The 21,866-nt window shown below is 36.8% G+C and overlaps 1 protein-coding gene across 7 annotated transcripts in view; it reads right to left on the bottom strand.

Annotated features, from left to right (window-relative positions):
* FAM135A (family with sequence similarity 135 member A) overlaps nt 1-21,866 on the bottom strand; it is a 138,221-nt gene that overhangs the window by 76,011 nt on the left and 40,344 nt on the right. The gene's annotated exons all lie outside the window — the stretch shown is intronic.

Genomic DNA, 21,866 nt, shown 5'->3' with positions numbered 1-21,866 from the left:
GCCTACACCAGAGCCGAGTCTGCAACCTACATGACAGCTCATGGCAATGCCAGATCCTTAACCCACTGAGCAAGGCCAGGGATCAAACCCAAGTCCTCATGGATGCTAGTCGGATTCATTAACCACTGAGCCACGACGGGAACTCTGTGGAAGTAAATTTTTAACACACCTAGATAAGGCAAAATTAGAACTTGTTGTCTCAAACAGTGGTGGTTATGCTACAGCTCTTCCCTGAGGATGCTGCTCCAGCATGGCCCTCTTGAGTGGGGCTGTTTCCTCTTCCACACTCCCTCTCCCACAGCCTGGGGCTCTTGCTGCTCACTGATGCTCTCAGACATCCTCTGTCTCTCCTCCCTAAAAAGACCTCCCCAGCACTTCTCAGTGCCACATCATCAGACAGCACCACTCACAAGCTCACTCGTCCGCAGTTACTACAGACCCATGGAAACCCTTATTTCTTGAAGGCTCTATTTCTTAATTCAAGATTAATTCCCCCCAAACAACTGTAGCCATCACTCTCGGTGATAAGTCTCCAATCCTTGACCTCCCAGCTTCCTTTGCTCTTCTCCTTCGGTGTTCTTCCCTCCCAACCCTGCTCGCTCCTTACTCCTGTGTTGTTGTCCACTAGATTTTACATGAGCAACATCTGCAACCCCTCTTCAACTTAAATTCCAGTTAACATCCTCTCTCACACCCTCACCTTTCCTTCCAGTTCATTCTAAGCCCACCAGCACAACAATCCTTAGACTGTATTTAGGAATAGAGTCCATAACTGCTTCTGTTCTTCATTGCCTTCTGTTTCCTCTCAAGTCCTCACTCCCATCCTTGCCCAACTTACACTCCGTGATCCATCATTACCACTCACCCTTGTACATATCCTATTAAGGACATATACTTTACTTCCTTTGTCATGTTTGCCTGTATAAACCTCAACCTTTATAAGTCCAACACTCTGCCTAATCCATGCTTGCATCCACAAGGTGAATGAGGATGGGAAAAACACAAACTCTTCTGATGGACTAGATTTTAAATTCATGATCACAAACCTTACACAGGCCCTTAGTGCTGCCAAGCAATCACACTGCACTTTCTGAATCCATTCTCTCTCCACATTCCTAGATGACTATTTCATAAATTATTTTCTCTCCTCAAACTTAGCCTTCACTCTCAAAGGAGAAGTTTGGTTCCTATGTCATAAGGAGATAAAATAATCAGGGAAGCTCTCTAACCCCATCTGCAGATATACCTGGACAAACACCCCCCTCCTCTGTTCCTCTTACCAGCAAACACCTCGGAAGATTCTTCGACATGTAATAGTTCCACTTCATTTCCTCCTGTTCTTTCTTTAGCCCATTTTATGATGGCTGGCCTTCAAGATGCCCACCCCTCCATGACTCTCACCTCCTACCATTCACATCCTTGTGTACCCTTCCCACAAAGTCCCAAGATGGATCTGTGTGAACACACTATAACCTCTTGAGACCCTGAGCCAGAAGTAAGCACTAAAACAACTTCTATAAGAAACTGTGAGATGTCTGTTGTTTTAAACTAAGGTTGGGGGTAAATAGAACTACAAATGAATGGAACAGGATAGAAAGCCCAGAAATACACCCACATACCCATGGTCAATTAATGTACGACAAAGAAGGCAAAAACATACATGGAGAGAAGACACTCTCTTCAATAAGTGGTGCTGGGTAAGACAGCTACATGTAAAAGAATGAAATTAGAACATTCCCTAACTCCATGTACAAAAATAAACTCAAAATGGATTAAAGACCTAAATGTAAAATCAGATATTATAAAACTCCTAGAGGAAAACTAGGCAGAACACTCTCTGATATAAATTGCAACAATATCTTTTTGGATCCTCCTCCTAGAGTAAGAAATAAAAACAAAAATGAACAAATGGGACCTAATTAAACTTAAAAGCATTATACCGCAAAGGAAACCACCAGCAAAATGAAAAGACACCCTACAGAATGGGAGAAAATATTTGTAAATGATGTGACTAACAAGGGATTCATCTTCAAAATATACAAACAGTTCAATATCAAAAAAAAAACAACCCGATAAAAAAGTAGCACAAGATCTAAACAGACAATTCTTTGGCTATCATTAATAAGTCTTCAAATAACAAATGCTGGAAGAGGTTGTGGAGAAAACAGAACCCCCTCATACACTGTTGGTGGGAATATAGACTGGTCCAACCACTATGAAAAACAGTATGGAGGTACCTCAGAAAACTAAATATAGAACTACCATGTGATCCAGCAATTCCACTGCTGGGCATATATCTGGACAAAATTTTCATTGAAAAAGACACATGCACCCCTATGTTCACTGTAGCACTATTCACAATAGCCAAGACACAGAAATGACCCAGATGTCCATCAATAGATGAATGGATTAAGATGTGGTATATATACACAATGGAATACTACTCAGCCATCAAAAAGAACAAAATAATGCCATTTGCAGCAACATGGATGGAACAGAGACTCTCATACTAAGTGAAGTAAGTAAGAAAGAGAAAGACAAATACCATTATGATATCACTTACATCTGAAATCTAATATATGGCACAAATGAACCTATCTACAGAAAAGAAACAAACTCATGGACATGGAGAGCAGACTTGTGGTTGCCGAGGGGGGTGGACTGGGAGTTTAGGGTTAGTAGATGCAAACTATTGCATTTGGAATGGATAAGTGATGAGGTCCTACTGTGTAGCACAGGGAATATATCTAGTCACCTATGATGCAACATGATGGAAGATAATATGAGAAAAAGAATGTACATATTTGTAACTGAATCAACTCTGCTGTAGAGCAGAAATTGACAGAACACTGTAAATCAACCATAATAAAGATTTTTTTAAAAAGAGACAATTCTCAGAGTTGCCGTCATGGTGTAGCGCAAACGTATCAGACTAGGAACCATGAAGTTGTAGGTTTGATCCATAGCCTTGCTCAGTGGGTTAGGGATCTGGCATTGCTGCAGCTGTGGTGTAGGCCAGCAGCTGTAGCTCTGATTAGACCCCTAGCCTGAGAACCTCCATATGCTGTGGGTGCAGCCCTAAAAAAAGCAAAAAAAAAAGAGACAATTCTCCAAAGATATACGGATGGCCAAAAAGCACATGAAAAGATGCTTAACATCACTAATTATTAAAGAAATGCAAATCAAAACTACAATGAGGTATCACCTCATACCAGTCAGAATGTCCATCATCAAAAAGTCTACAAATGAAAAATGTTGGAAAGGGTGTGGAGAAAAAGAAACCCTCCTACACTACTGATGGGAATATAAACTGGTACAATCACTATGGAGAACAGTATGGAGGTTCCTTAAAAAGCTAAAAATAGAGCTATCATATGATCTTTCAGTCCCACTCCTGGGCATAAATCTGGAGAAAATCATAATTTGAAAAGATACATGCACTCCAATGTTCACAGCAGCACTATTTACAATAGTCAAGACATGGAAGTAACCTAAATGTCCATAGACAGAGGAGTGGATAAAGCAGTTGTGGTATATAAATACAATGTAATATTACTCTGATAAAAAGGATGAAATAATGCCATTTGCAGAAAAACAGATGGACCTAGAGATTATCATACTAAGTAAGCCAAAGACAAGTATCATACGATATCATTTATATATGGAATCTAAAAAAATGATACAAACGAACTTATAAACAAAGCAGAAACAGACCCACATACCTAGAAAACAAACCTACAGTTACGGGGGGGGGGGGGAGGGGAGATAAATTAGGAGTTTGGAATTAACATATACACACTACTATATATAAAAGAGATAACCAAAAAGGACCTACTGTATAGCACAGGGAACTCTACTCAATATCTTGTAATAACCAATAATGGAAAAGAATCCAGAAAAAATATATAACTGAATCACTGTATACTTGAAACTAACATGACACTGTAAATTAGCTATACTTTATTTAAAAAAATGTTAAATAGAAATAAAAAGTTAAAAAAAATTTGGGGGTAAATTCTTATATGACAGTAATTAATCCACACTTAACTAGACTTTGGCCCATGGAACTACAATTATCAAGACTACAAATGATTTCTGCTTTACAAAATGTGATAATCAATTCCTAGACCTTGTCTTACTTGACTTATAATCAGCATCTGATACAGTTATGCATTCTCTCATTCTTGAAACATTTCTGTAATCTGACTTCCTGAACATCGTACTTTCCTGGTTTTGCTCCTACGTTCATGGGCCATCTACTTTTGGTCACGTTTTTGCTGTTTTTTTTCTTAACCAACAAGAAACACAGCATGGTGGTTAAGAACAGATTCTGGAACAAAGTGGCAGGGTTGAAATTCAGGCCTGGCACTTATTAGCTGTAATACAATCTTTATTAATTTTTCTGTCTTCTATGTCCCACATCCAAACCTTTACCAAATCCCATTAGCTCTACATACAAGCTATACATATTCAGTATAAACTGAGTGTAAGTGATAGAAATGCTCAAACAAAAACAAAGAACACTAATGTTAGGAGTGCTCTGACCAGGGTTCTATAGCATAGGATAAGAAATTGTACACAAAACAAATTATCCTTCCAGCATTGCTGTGAGTTGTGGTGCAGGTTGCAGATGCATCTCAGATCTGGTGTTCTGTGGTTGTGGCGTAGACCAGCAGCTTCAGCTCTGATTTGACTCCTAGCCTGGGAACTTCCATATGCTGTGGGTGCAGCCCTAAAAAGACAAAAACAAACAAAAAACATAAATTATACTAAATTGCTCTGGAATGACGACAGTTAACCCTCTCCAAGAGTCACCTACATTCTTGATTAATATCAAAACTTGATGTAACCTGTTATATTTAGAATGGATAAAAAACAACATCCTACTGTTTTGCCCAAGGAACTCCTGGGATATATATGTATAATTTCTGTACAGCAGAAATTGGCATAACATTGTAAATAAACTATACTTTAATTAAAAAAAATTATTATTGATTGGAAAAAAAGCCCCCAAAACAAAAACAAAAACAAGTCATCACTACTTAAAGCTTTTAAAAAGATGTACCAATGACTTATAATAAACTCTTAAATTTCACTGTCAAACCAGGAGCAAATGGCAAAAGGTGTTCCTCCTAATCATTCATTCAGTCACCCAATCAACAAATACATATTCCTGAATGCCTATTACAATAGCTATTATTATAATAGATAATCCATAAATAGGCCCATAATAGGCACTTTCTAGGTGTTAGAGATAAACAGCAAAATTAAAGAGATAAAAAAAAAAATCTCTGATATTTTAGAGCTTACATCCTAATGGGAGGGGTGATAGAGAATAAAAATTGTAAATTAAGAAAAATGATACAGCATGTTTGAAGGTAGTTAAGTTCTGTGGAGAAAAACAGAGAAGAAAGAAGGTGATAAAGGTGGCAAATTGAAACAGAAACATCAAGTGATGCTTAATCAAGAAGGTAACCTCTTAGCAAAGACCAGAAGAGGGATTCCTATATCCTCTCCCCACTACATGCCGAAAGGTGGCTGCTCTACCTTACCTTAGAAGTCTGGAGGATTATTCAGCATAAAGGAACAAGATATAACAAAGGGTGGGTTAGGGTTGGAATTAGGGTTGGGATTATAGATAGAGTCACTATCTGTTCTCCCAAAGCTCTCCATTATAGCAACATCCTTGAAAAGATGGTCTGGAAACAAAATCCTTTCAGCATTTTTGCTCTTAAGATGTACAGAAACTGATAAACCATGCAGAATGATTTTCAATGACATACAGGGTAAAATCTTAGATTCTTTGCAGTTCTTTTCATGGGGAATCTGACCAAGTCAATATGTCTGTAATAGATCTATTATGTAAATTTATTTTATTAGATAAGATCTGTAGACACCAACTTCAGATTTCTCAGCAATTAGCTCGCCAACATCACCCTAATGTGAAGCTCAGAGACAAGTCCCTTGTACCTACTCTGACCTCCCCATCAGCCTCCTCTCAGTCATGTGAAAGGGACTATCAGATATCCCAAGAAAACTGCTAACCTGCAAGTTAGAAACCAAAACAGCAACTTATAGAGAAAAATAAAACTCAAAAAAAAAAAAAACTATCAGTACTGTTCTTAGAGAAAAGACATTCACGAAATTAACAATTGTTGCTAAAACAAAGAATAGTCAGAGAACAAACGGACACTTAAATTTTAAAAGAAAAAATGGAGTGAGAGGGAGAGAGGAAAAGGAGGAGGGAAAAGAGAAGAGATAAGGGGAGAGGGAGAAAGAGAAAAGCAAAAAAAAAAAAAAGAAATCTCAAAAAAGGGGTGAAAGTGAAGAAATAACCTAGTAAATACAGTGAAAAGATGGAAATGGAAATAAAGGAGAAGAAAAAAACTAAAAACTAATAGAGACAGTGAAGATGATCCACCATCTAAATGACAGAGGTTCCATAAAGGACAGAAAAAACAGATGAGAGAAAATGATGGGCAAAATAAGATTTTCTGGAACTGAAGTACATATCTTTTCCAGATTAAAAGGGCCCAATGAGGACTCAGAGACAAGAGGGTCCATCATAATATGCCATTAGAGCAATAGAATCAAAGAAGATTTTACAAGATTTTTGAAAGGAGAAAAGGGTCACATATGAAGGACAGCAACCAGAGAATAGCTTTGGAACTCTCAACAGCAATGCTGCCAACCAAAAGACAATGGAGCGATATTCTCAAAATTCTGAAGAATTTTGATCTAGAATTCTACACTTAGCTAAGCTTTCAAACAAGGATAAGAGCAGAATAAAGACATTTTTAGACATTACAGGTTTCAAGATAATTATTTTCTATGCCACTTTTCCCCAAAAGATATTGGAGAATAGGCTCTACCAAAATGAGGGTAAACCAAGAGACAAAATAGGTGTTAAGCAACAAGAGATGTAGTGCAGAAGGGAGGCAGAGGGAATCCCTAGGAAGAAGGTGAAGGAAGACTGAAGAGATCCTCTATCTTAGGTATAGGGGTCATTGATCAAGATGGGATCAGTGTGCCTCAACAGACAGGTACATTTAGGTCCATCCTGAAAGACCTCTGTGGCCATGGTGCAGTTTTTTTAACCTAAGGACAGATTAAAAGCTTAGCTAGATTCTTTTTAGTACTTGTTCTGTTTGACTTGACAGTATTTGCTTCTGCCCTACTGCCTAGCCTGTGAGGACTTTCTCTTCACCTCAAGGAAGTTTTCTGCTTTGACCAACTCCTAAGAGTTGAAGGAAGGAAAACAATTCTAAGTTTAGATGCAAATCAGCCTATTCTATACGTTGGATATTCAATAGCCCATCACATTACAACCTTTGCAGAAACCCTGGATGTGGTGAGCTCGAGGTTTCACACAATTTACTCCTGACCTTGCCCTTTAACTTCCCTCAAGGGATCTTGAAACCTTTCCATATACAGAAGCATACCATAACCCAGAGACTGCTCAGCTTTCCTATGGAAGCCTTCTTTTAACAGTGGTGTCAATGCAGCTTTCCCTCACAACTGAGTTTGTGCTTCCTAAGCAGTTTTTCCAAATTCAACCAGATACTACTTCCTTGGCATATACTCCCAGGCAATAAAACTCTAAGCATAACAAAAGAATAATTAACACAAAAGTTAGGAGGGGTATACAGGAAGCTTTTATGGTACTAGTAATATTTCACTTTTTAAATGAAAGGTAAGGTATTCAGGTCTTTAATTTACCATTTAATAAAATGCTGTTTTACACGATGCTTTTTAAATGTTTTTCAAAAAAAGGTTTGATACATTTCACAATAAATTTTAAATGTTCAGTGTAAAGGTACTCTGTGCCATGCATTGTTCTAAGTAGACAAGGCCAAATCAAACCAAACCAATCCAATCACTTTCCCTGCCCTCATCTAACTCTGTAAATTACATGTGCACTAAGTTTTACAGAGAAGGAGACAGTGCTGTGGCATCTCGTAAGATGAAGGTTAACTTCATCTGTGGAGTCAGGGAAGACTTTGGTGACACTGTAGCATTTGAGTTGAAATACCATGAAAAAGTTAGTTAAATGATGATGGAAAGGAAGAGAATTTCAGGAGGAAAGAAACTTCTTGAAGGCAAGGTCCATGTCTCATATATTTCTTACTTCATTCAGTATTAGGTACTTGTGGAGAAACTGGAACCCATGCACACTGTTGGTGGGAATGTAAAATGTTGTAGCTACTATGGAAAGCAGTATGGAGGTTCCTCAAAAAACTAAAAATAGAACTACCATATGATTCAGCAACCCCATTTTTGGGTATTTATACAATAGAATTGAAAACAGGATTTTGAAAACATATCTGCACTCCCATGTTCACTGCAGTCTTAATTCACACTAGCGAAGAGGTGGAAACAACCTAAATGTCCAATGGTTGGATGGATAAAGAAAATAAAGTATAAGATGGAATATTTCAGCCTTAAAAAAGAAGGAAATCCTGTCATATGCTACCACATGGATGAATCATGAGGACTTATGCTAAGTGAAACAGGTCAAATACTGCATGATTCTACTTTTGTGAGGTATCTAAAATAGTCATTCATTGAAGCAGTAAGTAGAATAGTGGTTGCCAGGGGCCAGGAGTTGGAAGAAATGAGGAGTTTCTGTTCTATGGTATAGAGTTTCAGTCACACAAGGTAAAAAAGTTCTGGAGCTCTGCGGCACCACAATACCATACTGAACACTTAACTTAGATTTCACGTTGTGCTTTTTACCCCCCCCCCCCCACTCCCACAAAAAAAGAATGAGTGCTTTACTCTAGAGTGTTAAAAACCCATGGCAATTTATTTTGAAAAAATCCTTGAGGCTTCTGTCCTAAGGTTAACATTAATTTTCTTGACATTCTCACTGAGGCCTGGGATGCCCAGCTGATCTGGATTACAGACTTTAATGTATTCCTCTCTTCTGGCCCGCCTCTCACTTTCCTTATTCTGCTATTCCTGTCTGTAATCTCTGGGGAAAATTGTCCTGAAAAAGCAGTTCAGCGCCCACTTAATTTTCTGTCCTTCAAAAACTCACTGAAATGTTTTTCTGTTCTTTCTTCTTATACTTCTCTATTGCTATTACCAAGAATCTTAGAAATAAGAAGAACCAGACATATGCGTATACTCCAATGTCTTGAATTGAAAACCCTCTCTGCTTTTTAATACTCACTAGATAATAACCTTCCATGAGGTTAGGAACCACGTAAGTATTTTTTACTGCTTTAGTTTAGAAGCGAGGGTCACATCTTACTCAGCAAGTATTTGCTGAATAAATGAACTTTCATCTAACTTCTTAATTTAGTGCTCTATTTCCTTGTTGAAATGATTCTATTTTCACTTCGCCTATCAGGTATCTACTAACCCAAACATCAAACTTAACACTTTGACATTCTTGTGATAAAGGCCTGCAAGTACTTCCATTAAATCATGATAATTTGTATTTTATTCCTATCACCATCTTTCTGCATTTCCATTTCCTTTGGTTAAACAGCTAGCATTGGTATCTCTTATCTATTCTGTGAACAAGTGAGAATTCATTCAACAATAATTTGTCTCTAAAATATCGGGAACTAAGAGATAGGAACATAAATAAGAACAGTGCTCTTATTTTCAGAGTTCCCAATCTAGTATAAATGGAAACATTTAAGCAAATAATTGCAGTACAATGTGATAATCTCCTAATTCCCTGTTTCTGGAGGCCAAAGAAAATGGTAATTATCACTACCTCTTAAACCAGGGAAAAAGACAATGAATGCCAGTGACAGAAGCAAGCTGTGGATCCAAAAAGAGAAAGTGGGGACTTGTGATGCCAAATAGACTCAAGTTTCATAATCTATGCAAAGTTTATCACAAGATCTAACTTTATGGTGAGTTTTCCATTTACATTTGTTGAAATTATTCAGTTACTAATAACAGTAATGGATTAGTGACATAATATGAATTGTTTCTAGCTATACATTTCTTTGAAACTTTCCACATTTAAAAGCTTTTTTTCTTTAATGATTCTTGATGTTTGTTTGTATTAGAATTTCAATTCTGCACTGGAAAAAATCTGTACGATGGTAAGAGCTGAAAGAGGGCCATAGAAAGTGCTATGACAACATGGCAGAGGAAATGTCTAATTGCCTATGGGAGTTACTATTGCTTAACAAAAGAGATAATGAGGAGGGGAGAGTGTGCACAGAATAAGAAGTAAGTTAGAACCCATCAAATTTCTTCCAGAGAATGCATAGGGAGAATGGTGGGAAATAGACATGTGGGACGGTGTCAAATCATGAAAAATCTTAACAATTCAGCAAAACTATCACAATGGTTCAGTAGCTTTCAAAGGAAGGCCCTGAAAAGCTGATGGCTGGGCAAAGCTTAAGGAGACAACTAACAGGGGAGAAAGAGGTGGTTCTTCTAGCCACATTTCAAAATATCTGTAGCTTTATTACTCGTGTCCAGTTAATCACTGCCAAGGCAAAGCATGTAGGCCAATCCTTCCTTACTATAACTACCTATTATTTTGAAGACCTCCTTTTTTCTTGATATCAATTTTAAAAATCACTATCACCTGAATAAAAGCACTGTGTGGTGGTAAGTAGGAAGAAGAATGCAATACATATACACACAAAAAAATCTTATCCAGAATAGATGGCCTTATAAAATCCCTCGTCATGGAGTTTCCATAGTGGCTCAGCGGAAATGAATTTGACTAGCATCCATGAGGACACAGGTTCAATCCCTGGCATCAATCAGTGGGTTAAGGATCTGGCGTTGCTGTGGCTGTGGTGTAGGCCTGCGGCTATAGTTCAATTTGACCCCTAGCCTGGGAACTTCCATATACTGCAGGTGCAGCCCTAAAAAGACAAAAGAAAAAAATAAAAAAAAGAAAACTGTTTGTCAAATACAAATAGCTGGAAATTTCCTTCATGTTCAATCAGGACTGAGTTCTTATTAGCCCCAATGTTTATCTAGTTGTGAAGCTTTTATTAAGTGAAGAATAAACTTTTTAGTAATAATACTTTCCCCACATATTACTGCTTGGAATTTTTGTGCAATTTCCCCTTCCTTCTCCTCATAAATAGCAGTCTTTCTAAGAACTAAAGAGACTTTTTTTTTTTCCCAAAGAGGATGCTAAAATGGCCAACAGTCAGATGAAAAATTGCTCAATGAGACGAATCAAAGGGGAAATTCAAATCAAAACCACAAGAAGTTACCATCTCAAATCTGTTATTATGGCCTTCATCAAGAAGAAAAGAAACAACAGGTTCTGGCAACAGTGTGGCGAAAAGGGAAACCTCACACAATGTTGGTGGGAGTGTAAACTGGTCTGACCACTGTGGAAAATGGAGGTTCCTCAAAAATTAAAAATAAATCTGCCATACAATTCCACTTCTGGTATATACCCAAAGGCAAAGGAAATGGGATTATGAGGAGATACATGCACCCGTGTTTACTGCAGCACTAGTCACAACAGTCAAGATACAGAAACAATCTCAATGCCTATCAATGGATGAACGTACAAAAAAGATGTGGTATATACATACACAAAGGAATATTATTCAGCCACAGGAAAGAAGGATATCCTACCATTTGTGACAACATGGATGGATCCTGAGCACATTACGCTAAGTGAAATAAGTTGGACAGAAAAAGACAAATACTATATTATGTCACTTATATGTGGAATCTAAAAAAAGTCAAACTTATAAAGAACAGAGAATAGTAGTTACCAGGGGATGGGGGGTAGGAAGAGAAGGATACAAACTTGTAATGAGTAGTAAATGAGCCACAGATATCTAATGCACAGTAGAATGAATATAGATAACAATACTGTACTACAATTATATAATGTGATAAATATCACTACGATGGCAATCATAGTACAATATATAAATGTATAAAGTTACAGGTTGTAAAATTTATGCGTACATGTATTCCAAAAAAGTGTCAAATTTATTCAGTAAAAAAGAAAAAATATCCCAGTAAGTAAATGCCACTGCTATTTACTTGAAAGCTTGTGCAACTAGTAAACTAGTTCAAACATACATGTGCAGTTAACTTTTACACTTATCACAGAATACCCACACCAGTAGGGAAGAGCTGTCTCACTGGGGAAGAAAAACCCCAAAGGTGGCTCTAAAATGGGCAGACCACATCAATCAGCTCTCCTGTGTACAAGCAAGGTCAATGCTTAAGAACCATGAAGGGAAAGCATACAAATGGCTCTAGTCAGCTCTCTCTTCAGGGACTGTCCTTCCTGACATCAGGCTTGTGCTGAGACCCTAAAGTCACCTTATTTCCACTTTTTAACATCTTGGGCAATTTAAGACAGAAAGGGAAGGCAGGACAAAGGAACCCAATATTTACTGAGGAATATACCAGACCTCTTTACCTAATTTTCTCATTTAATTTTCAGAAACTCACTGTAAGACAGGGATTATTTCCATTTCACTGATTAGGAAAAGCTCAGAGAAACTGAATAATTAAGACCATACAGCTAGTAAATGGCAGAACAAGATTTGAAACTGGTTATGTCTTAATTCAAATACTGCTTAAGCTAGTTTTATAGGAATAGAAATGGAAGCCTAGGTACCCAGATTTCCCTCAGATGTTATAAAGATAAGGGTCTTCTGTGAGGTCTCTTCCTCCCTTTAGTTTTCCCTTCTCGCCCTTGGCCATCCTAGTTCATGCTTCCCATCCAAGAAATAGTTTTATTGGTTTTGTAAAAAAAATTTTAAATTTACATGTTAAAATGAGATGTTATCCCATGTGCTTAATTACTATGTTACACAACATAAATTACGTAAATCATAGGAAAACAGCAAATTAACTTTACTATTAATATGTTTCAGATCTTTACATTAAGTGATTCACAAATAGTATAGTAAATGAGTAAAAACTTGACTGCTTCTTATTCTTTCTTATAATACCAGAAGATACATATATACACATATATGACCCTTTGCAATCTGCTATAAACTTACTGTAAAGCAGGCTACATATTTCACAGATGAGAAAGTGAAACTCATAGAGGTTAAGTAAGTTTTCCAAGGTAACATAAAAAGAAGCTGGTATCCTGACTCCAAGTCACTACTTAACCACACCAAAGCTGCATCTTTGAATCTACAACTACCAAAGAACTATCTATGATCAACCCATAACTATCTCTGTAGCACAAGTGACCCAAAGCAATACCAGAACAGTAACTAGGCATGCCTTATCTTGCCAGAAATTTAAGGTCTTCCGTCCTTTTTTTTTTTTTAACCCATACCCACAGAAGTTACCAGGCCAGGGAATCAAACCTACACCATAGCAGCAACCCAAACTGGGACAAGACTGGATGCTTAACCTGCTGCACCACAAGAGAACTCCAAAATCCTTCTTTATGTTTGGTAGTCACTTCAATTTTATAGGTCCTTTACCTCTTGTGTTACAATGAAAATGCAAATACTGTTTACTTCTTTTCAACATTTGGAATAAACCCACAGACAAAACACCTAAGATTTAACTACAGTTACAAATCAGAATATGAATGTTAGCAACCTTGATAATATAAAACGAATGATATATCTAACAGGTTGGAAAGTGGAAAGAGAAAATTTGAAAAAAGAATTAATACTGTGTATATCCTGACAAAATTAAGGATCTGTCATATTTGCTGAAATAGGAAATGGAATCTTAAATATATTATTTGAAGCTAGACTAATGACCAAAGAGAAATGTGGGGATAAAATCTTTTAAATAAATCTCTTTTTTAATTTTTATTTTTTTAAATGTTTTGGTCTTTTTAAAATTTTTTTGTCTTTTTAGGGCTACACTCATGGCATATGGAGGTTCCCGGGCTAGGGCTCCAATCGGAGCTGTAGCTGCCAGCCTACACCACAGCCACAGTAATGTGGGATCCAAGCTGAGTCTGTGACATACACCATGGCTCATGGCACCGCCAAATCCTTAACCCACTGAGCAAGGCCAGGGATTAAACCCACATCCTCATGGGTTCATTAACCACTGAGCCACAACAGGCACTCCCTTAAATAAATCTCTTCTAAAAAGTAGGGGGAGAGGAAGGAGGAAGTAGTGTGAGATAAATTGTCATTTATCATCACAGGAAATGAATTGTCTATGCAGAGGAAACCATTAGGACGAGAGAACTAATTAAAAGTGAGTGCATCAAACAGAAACAGACACACAGATATGAGAACAGACTTGCGTTTGCCAAGGGGGTGCGGGTAGGGAGTGGGATGGACTGGGAGTTTGAGGTTAGCAGATGCAAACTATTACATTTAGAATGGATAAGCAACGAGGCCCTGCTATATATAGCACAGGGAACTATATCCAGTCTCTTGGGATAGACCATGATGGAAGATAATATAAGAAAAGGAATGTATAAATAGATACATAGATAGATAGATATATGACTGGGTCACTTTGCTGTACAGTAGAAATTAGCGTAACATTATAAATCAATAATACTTTAATTTTAAAAATCCAACTTAAAAAAAAAAGCTAGTGCATCTAGAGAATGAGCTATGGTTTTCACTCCCAATCACTCTGTATTAACAGATATTTTAACTATTTGCCTATATTATTTGCATCAAAATTTTTTTCAGAGAAAAGAGATGGATAGATAGTAAAAAGCAAATAAAACAACATTTCTTTTAAAAAATACTATCACTATTAGAAATGGGGAGTTGTTATTTCAACTTTTTATCTCAACTGTACATAGTTTTCTAACATTTCAAATTGTGGCCAGCCTCGCACAAGCAGTAATGACTTCTCTGTTGTAGAAATCTCTGAATGCACTGTTATTATTACATTTTCTACAGCCCCTATTTATGGGTTGTATACTCATTGTCTTTCATGACTGATGTTATCAGAGATGACAGCTATGTCCTGACTCAAACCTCTCACTGTCAGTATAATCTTGTGCTGGAAATAATTTAAATGTGTTGCAATAAGCTGTATAATACCATCTAATTTCCAACCCATCTAACCTGCCCTACTCCAACTCACGAACAAAATCACTATTTTTTCTCTTCTTCCTAAAGGTCTTCCAGAAATATACACAAGGTGTTGGATTTATGGTAAAATATAGTGCTGGAAAGAAACAGTCTTTTGAGATGAAAGTACAAACCAAAATTGGAAGAAAAATAGGTATATAATAAAAAGTATAGAGAAAATTCAAGACCTTGGAAGAAAAAGTGAACTGCTAAGGAACAGAAATAAAAAAAGAATTAACATAAAGATATTTATGTTATCAAGGATGAGTCTCGAAATCAATTATACATATTTATTAAAATAAAGTCAGCCATAAATGCAGAGGAGTAATTTCTAGAAGCAGAAAGTTTTGGAAGATTATCTTTTCCTAACAAATATTTCCTTACTAATATTAAAAAGGTACATACACTCCAGGAACTCTTAAACACTATTTTAAAATGAAACAAATCTTGGGGGAGGAAGGATGTAAAAAGAAAAAAGACTCAGTATCTTGAAGACTGGAATAAACCGGCTGCCTTTCTTTGCTCTTGGTTTTTCAGATTGCTGTGAGGAAACTCACCTGGACTCAACTTCATATTGGATTTACTATACTTCTGAGCCTCTAATAAGTCACCACTCTCCATCAACCACTACTGTCTATACTTTTTATAAGAACTAAGCATTCAACACACCAGGCTTATCCTGGGGTACTCTGGCAGGAAATACCATTAGGATACCAGACTCACACTGTCATGGAGACTTCTGAAGCTGTGGAACACTACACACACATGAAAGGTAGACATTCTGGGGATGGTACTGGGCAGGAAAAGCAGTACCCTCATAATTCATTCAGGGTCACTCTTTTATAAAAGTCTGTTGATAACTTTGTGTACCATAAATGAGAAAAACAAGATATTCTAAACTCGATAAAAATAAAATACACTGGTACAACATTTGGAATAAAAATGACCTTGTGTAATCATATTAGGCACTACATTTCAGGCACAACAAATAAAAGTTTGCCATTATTTTAAAAAGCGAGAAAAAGTGTTTAGAATCCCCGTCGTGGTGCAGTGGAAATGAATCTGACTAGCATCCATGAGGTTGCAGGTTTGATCCCTGCCCTTGCTCAGGGGGTAAAGGATCTGGCATTGCCGTGAGCTGTGCTGTACATTGCAGGCATGGCTCAGATCCTGCAATGCTGTGGCTGTAGTGTAGGCTGACAACTATAGCCCCAATTGGACCTCTAGCCTGGGAAACTCCATATGCTGTGGATGTGGCCCTAAAAAGCCAAAAAAAGTGAGAAAAAGTGTGAGATAAATTTTACATATATTTTCTTCTTTCCAAATTCTAGTTATTGTGTTTGCCATTTAGCTGCTGTAACTGGACTAACAACTATGCAACATCTTAAAAATTTTCTGGTATAATACTATAAAAATACATACATAATGTTTTCACTATAAGCTAAAATTACATATCATGGAAGTCTATTGTTTTCCAAACCCAGGCTTCTCTTTTAAAGACTGGTGTTTGCCATAAAGAATTTATTTTTACAAGATACTTCCTTTACAAAACTAATAAACTGTCAAACCATGGACATTTTACACGGTCTACAATAACTGACAGTTAATAGTATCAGAAACTAAAAAGTGAACTGGTAAACAACAATGACTAAATATAGACCATATTATAATCAATAAAAACCAAAACGACAGTGACTAAGAAAAGGCACCTAGAAAGAGGGTATTTATTTGAATATTTCTGAAACATCATTATAATATCAAAATAATATTACTTTGCAAATACATGTAATATTTCTGCCTTATAAGACCAGGAAAGATCTCAAACAACATAACCTTACACCTCAAGGAACTAGAATAAGAACAACTAAGCCCAAAGTTAGTAGAAGAAAGGGAATAACAAAGATAAGAGTGGAAATAAACAGAGGCTATAAAGACAACAGAAAAGATCAACAAAAGTGAGTAGATGTTATGAAAGTATAAACAAAATTGACAATCCTTTAGCTGAACTAAGAAAAAAGTAAGATGACTCAAATAAAGATGTATTCCAATTTTAAAAAGTTTTCAAAACTATGAAGTAGAAAGGCTGATGTCTATAGAGTTGCCAGATATATCAACGAATATTTGAAAAACATTTTTAAAAAAGTTATAAGTAAAATATAACATAGAAATGCAAGGAGTAAGAGGCTATGATGAACAATTACTGCACCAAAATTAAATAACTTAGAAGAAATGGATAAATTCCTAGAGACATACACCTTACCAAACTGAATTATGAAAAAATAGAAAATCTGCAGACCAATGATAAGTAAGGTGACTGACTCAGTAGTTAAAAAAAAAAACTCTCAAAAAATAATAGTCCAGGACAGACAGCTTCACAGGTGAGTTCTACTAAACATTTTAAGAAGAATTAATATCAATCCTCAAACTCTTCCAAAAACTAAGAAGAAACATTTTCAAATTTATTTTACAAGCCCAGTATTACCCTGACATAGAAGCCAGACAAGATACTATAAGAAAAGAAAATTACAGGTCAATAGCTCTGATGAACATAGATACAAAAATCCTCAACAAAATGCTAGCAAACCAAATTCAAGAATGCATTAAAAGGATCATACATTGTGATCAAGTGAGATTTATCCCTGGGATGGAAAGATGGTTTGACCATCTTTGGAAATAAATAAAACATGATATACCACAATAACAAAATGAAGATAAAGGAAGGATAAAATGAAGGATAAGAGTAAAAGAAAAAAATACTATCATCTCAATAGACGCAGAAAAGTTGACAGAATTAAACATACTTTCCATGATAAAAGTCTTAATAAATTAAGTACAGAAGGAAGGTACCTCTACATAATAAAGGCCATTTATGACAAGCCCACAGCCAACATCATTCTAGGTAAAAAGCTGAGTATTCTTCTCAAGACAGGAACAAGAAAGGGATGCCCACTCTCACCACTACTGTTCAACATAGTACTAGAAGTCCTAGCCACAACAACTGGCAAGAAAAGGAAATTAAAGGCATTCAAGTAGGAAAGAAGAAATAAAATCATCTTTGTGTGCAGATGACCTGATCTTATACAAAGAAAACCCTAAAATCTCGACCAAAAAGCTCTTAGAACTAATCAATGAATTTAGTAAAATTGCAGGACACAAAAATCAATGTACAAAAATCAGTTGCAAAAAAAGTCAACTGCATTTCTATACACTAACAATGAACTACTTGAAAGAGAAATCAAGAAAAAATACCACTTATAATATCATTCAAAACAATAAAATCCTTAGAAATACATTTAACAGAAGATGAAAGACTGCACACTTAAAACTATGATACTGAGGAAAGAAACTGAAGAAGACACAAATAAATGGGAAGATAACCTGTTCTTGGACTGAATTAATATTGTTAAAATGTCCATGCCATCTCTGCAGATTCAGTATAATTTCTATCAAAATTTCAATGGCATTTTTTATAGGAACAGAAAAAAATATTCTAAAATTTGTATGAGACCACAAAAGTTCCTGAATAGTGAAAGCAATCTTAAGAACAAAAGAACAGGTGTTCTGGAGTTCCCATTTTGGGTCAGCAGGTTAAGAATCTGACTAATAGCCATGAGGATGGGGCTTGATCCAAGGCCCTGCTCAATAGGTTAAGGATCCAGAGTTGCCTCAAGCTGCAGTAAAATGGTCGTGAATGTGGCTCAGATCTGGCATTGCCCAGGACCTGCAACTCTGATTCAACCACTAGCCTGGGAAATTCCATATGCTGCAGGTGTGGTCCTAAAAAGCAAAAAACAAACAAACAAACAAACAAACAAAAAAAAAAACCAAAGAACAAGAGTTCCCTGATGAGTAGGTTAAGGATCCAGTGTAATCACTGCTGGGGGCAAGTTCAATCCCTGGCCCAGGAACTTCCACATGCTGCAAGTGGTACAGGCAAAAAAAAAAAAAAAAAAAAAAGAAAAAGAAAAAAAGAAAAAAAAAGGAGAAGAAAGCTAAAGGCATCACACTACTTGATTTCAAACCATATTGCAAGACTACCACAATCAAAATGGTATGGGGCCAGCATAAAAACAGGTACATAGATCCATGGAACAAAAAGGAGAGCCCAGAAATAAGCCCACACATATGCTCAACTAATATCTGACAAAGTGCCAAGAATACATAATGAAGAAAAGATAGTGTCTTCAATAAATGGTCCTGGGAAAACAATAATATCTATAAGCAAAAGAATGAGACTGGAACTTATTTTATATCACTCACAAAAATTAATTCAAAATGGGTTAGATTTTTTTTTTTTTTGTCTTTTTAGGGCTGCACCCATGCGGCAGATGGAGGTTCCTGGGCTAGGGGTCAAATTGTGGCTACAGCTGTCAGTCTACACTACAGCCTCAGCAATGTCAGATTCAGCTGTGTCTGTGACCTACACCACAGCTCAGGGCAATGCCAGATCCTTAACCCACTAAGCAGGGCCAGGGATTGAACCCACGTCCTCATGAATAGTAGTCAGGTTCGTTGCCACTGAGCCATGACGAGAACTTCCAAAATGGATAAAATTTATATTTAAGACCTGAAAACACAAAGCTCCCAGAAGAAAATACAGGGGAAAAAGTTCCTTGGCATTGGTCTTGGCAACAATTATTTGGATTTGACATCAAAGCAAAAGCAAAAATAAACAGGTGGGACTACAAACTAAAGGGTTTCTGCACAGCAGAGGACACCATCAACAGAAGAAAAAGCAACTTACTAAATGGGAGAAACTATTTGCAAGTCATATATCTGATAGAGGTTAATATCCAAAATATTTAAGGAATTATACAACTCAATAGCAAAAAAAACAAAAAAAAAAAACCACCACACAAATAAGCAATCTGACTTAAAAATGGGCTGAGGAATGGAATAGACATTTTTTTCCAAAGAAGACATACAAACGGCCAACAAGAACAAGAAATGGTGCTCAACATTACTTATCATTAGGAAAATGTAAATCAAAAGCACCAAGAGATATCACTTTACACCTGTTAGAAAGACTATTATCAACAAGTCCAAAGATAACAGTATGTTGGCCAGCATGTAGAGAAAAGGGAACACTCGTGCACTGCTGGGAATATAAATTGATAAAATCACTATGGAAACAATATGGAGGATCCTCAAAAAATTAAAAATAGAATTTCCATATGATCCAGCAATCCCAATCCTGGATATATATTTGAAAGAAATGAAATCAGTTATCTCAGAAGAAAAACCTGCACTCCCATTTTCATTGGAGCTTTACTCACAATAGCCAAGACATGGAAATAACTCAAGCATCTCCCAATGGATGAATGGATAAAGAAAATGTGATATGTGCATGCGCGCAGACACACAGACACATAGACACACACACACACACACACACACACACACACAGGAATATTATTCTGCCACAAAAAAGATGCAAATCCTGTCCTCTGCAGCGATATGGATGAACCTGGAAGGCCTTATATTACATGGAATAAGTCAGACAGAGAAAGACATATACTGGATGGTTTCATTTATATGTGTAAACAAAACAAACAAAAACGACAATTTCATAGAAACAGACAAGAATAGCAGTTGCCAGGGGCTGAGGTTGTGGGAGAAAGGGGAAGAAATGTATGTCAAAGAGTACAAACTTTTAGTTATAATAAAAGTAAGTTCTGAGGATCGAATGCACAGCATGGTGACTATAGCTAGTAATAAAGTATTGTATACTTGAAATTTGTTACAAACAAATCCTAAGCCTTACCTATACCCACAAACACACACAAACTATGTGGGAGGACTGACATGCTATCTTGACCATGGCAATTACTTCACACGATGTGCTATCTTGACCACGGCAATTACTTCACACTGTATCTGCGTAACATATCACACAGCACACTTTAAATATAGACAATTATAATCTTCCCATTATTCCTTGACAATGCTGAAAAAATACGTAAATAAAAAGGTGGCAACATTAGAAGATAAAATAGAGGAAGACATTTAGTCTACTACATTAAGGAAAGAAGTTCAGAAAGAGGTACCAATCTATCATGCAACATCAGTTAATTTGTTTCCTAGAAAGTAGACAAAAGAGCTACTGACAATAAACACATACTTTAACATGTATAACAGGCCAAGAAGAAAATTTATTTTTTCCTTTTAAAAGAATGTACAGGAAGTTCCTGTTGTGGCTCAGCAGTTAGCGAACCCAATTAGCAGCCATGAGGACGCTGGCCTTGCTCAGTGGGTTAAGGATCTGGCATTGCCGTGAGTTGTGGTGTAGGTCACAGATGTGGCTTGGATCCTGAGTTGCTGTGGCTGTGGTGTAGGCCGGTGGTTTCAGCTTCAACTAGGTCCCTAGCCTGGGAACCTCCATATGCCGTGGGTGCGGCCCTAAAAAGACAAAAGACAAATAAATAAATAAAAGAATGTACATGGTTTTGGTCATAAGCAGTAGGTCTCCCTGAGCATTTTGACAGTCTTCAGAAAGATAGAGTAAATTCTCCATTAGGTACAATTAATTAAAATTTAACATGAACTAGCATCTTAGTATCCATGGTATGCTAAGAAAGTTAATCCTAGACACTTCTAATTCTCTGAATACAATTTTAAATTTCAAAAATGAACAATTATGGGAGTTCCCATCGTGGCCCAGTGGTTAACAACTCTGACTAGGAACCATGAGGTTGCAGGTTCGATCGCTGGCCTCGCTCAGTGGGTTGAGGATCCGGCATTGCCGTGAGCTGTGGTATAAGGCTGCAGACGCGGTTCGGATTCTGCATTGCTGCAGCTCTGGCGTAGACCAGTGATTACAGCTCGGATTAGACCCCTAGCCTGGGAACCTCCATATGGCATAGGTGCAGCCCT

Source organism: Phacochoerus africanus, chromosome 2 (assembly GCF_016906955.1).
Source record: "Phacochoerus africanus isolate WHEZ1 chromosome 2, ROS_Pafr_v1, whole genome shotgun sequence".
Classification (NCBI taxonomy): Eukaryota; Metazoa; Chordata; class Mammalia; order Artiodactyla; family Suidae; genus Phacochoerus; species Phacochoerus africanus.
Note: the sequence above shows the minus strand (reverse complement) of the source record. Positions and strands in the feature narration are given on the sequence as shown.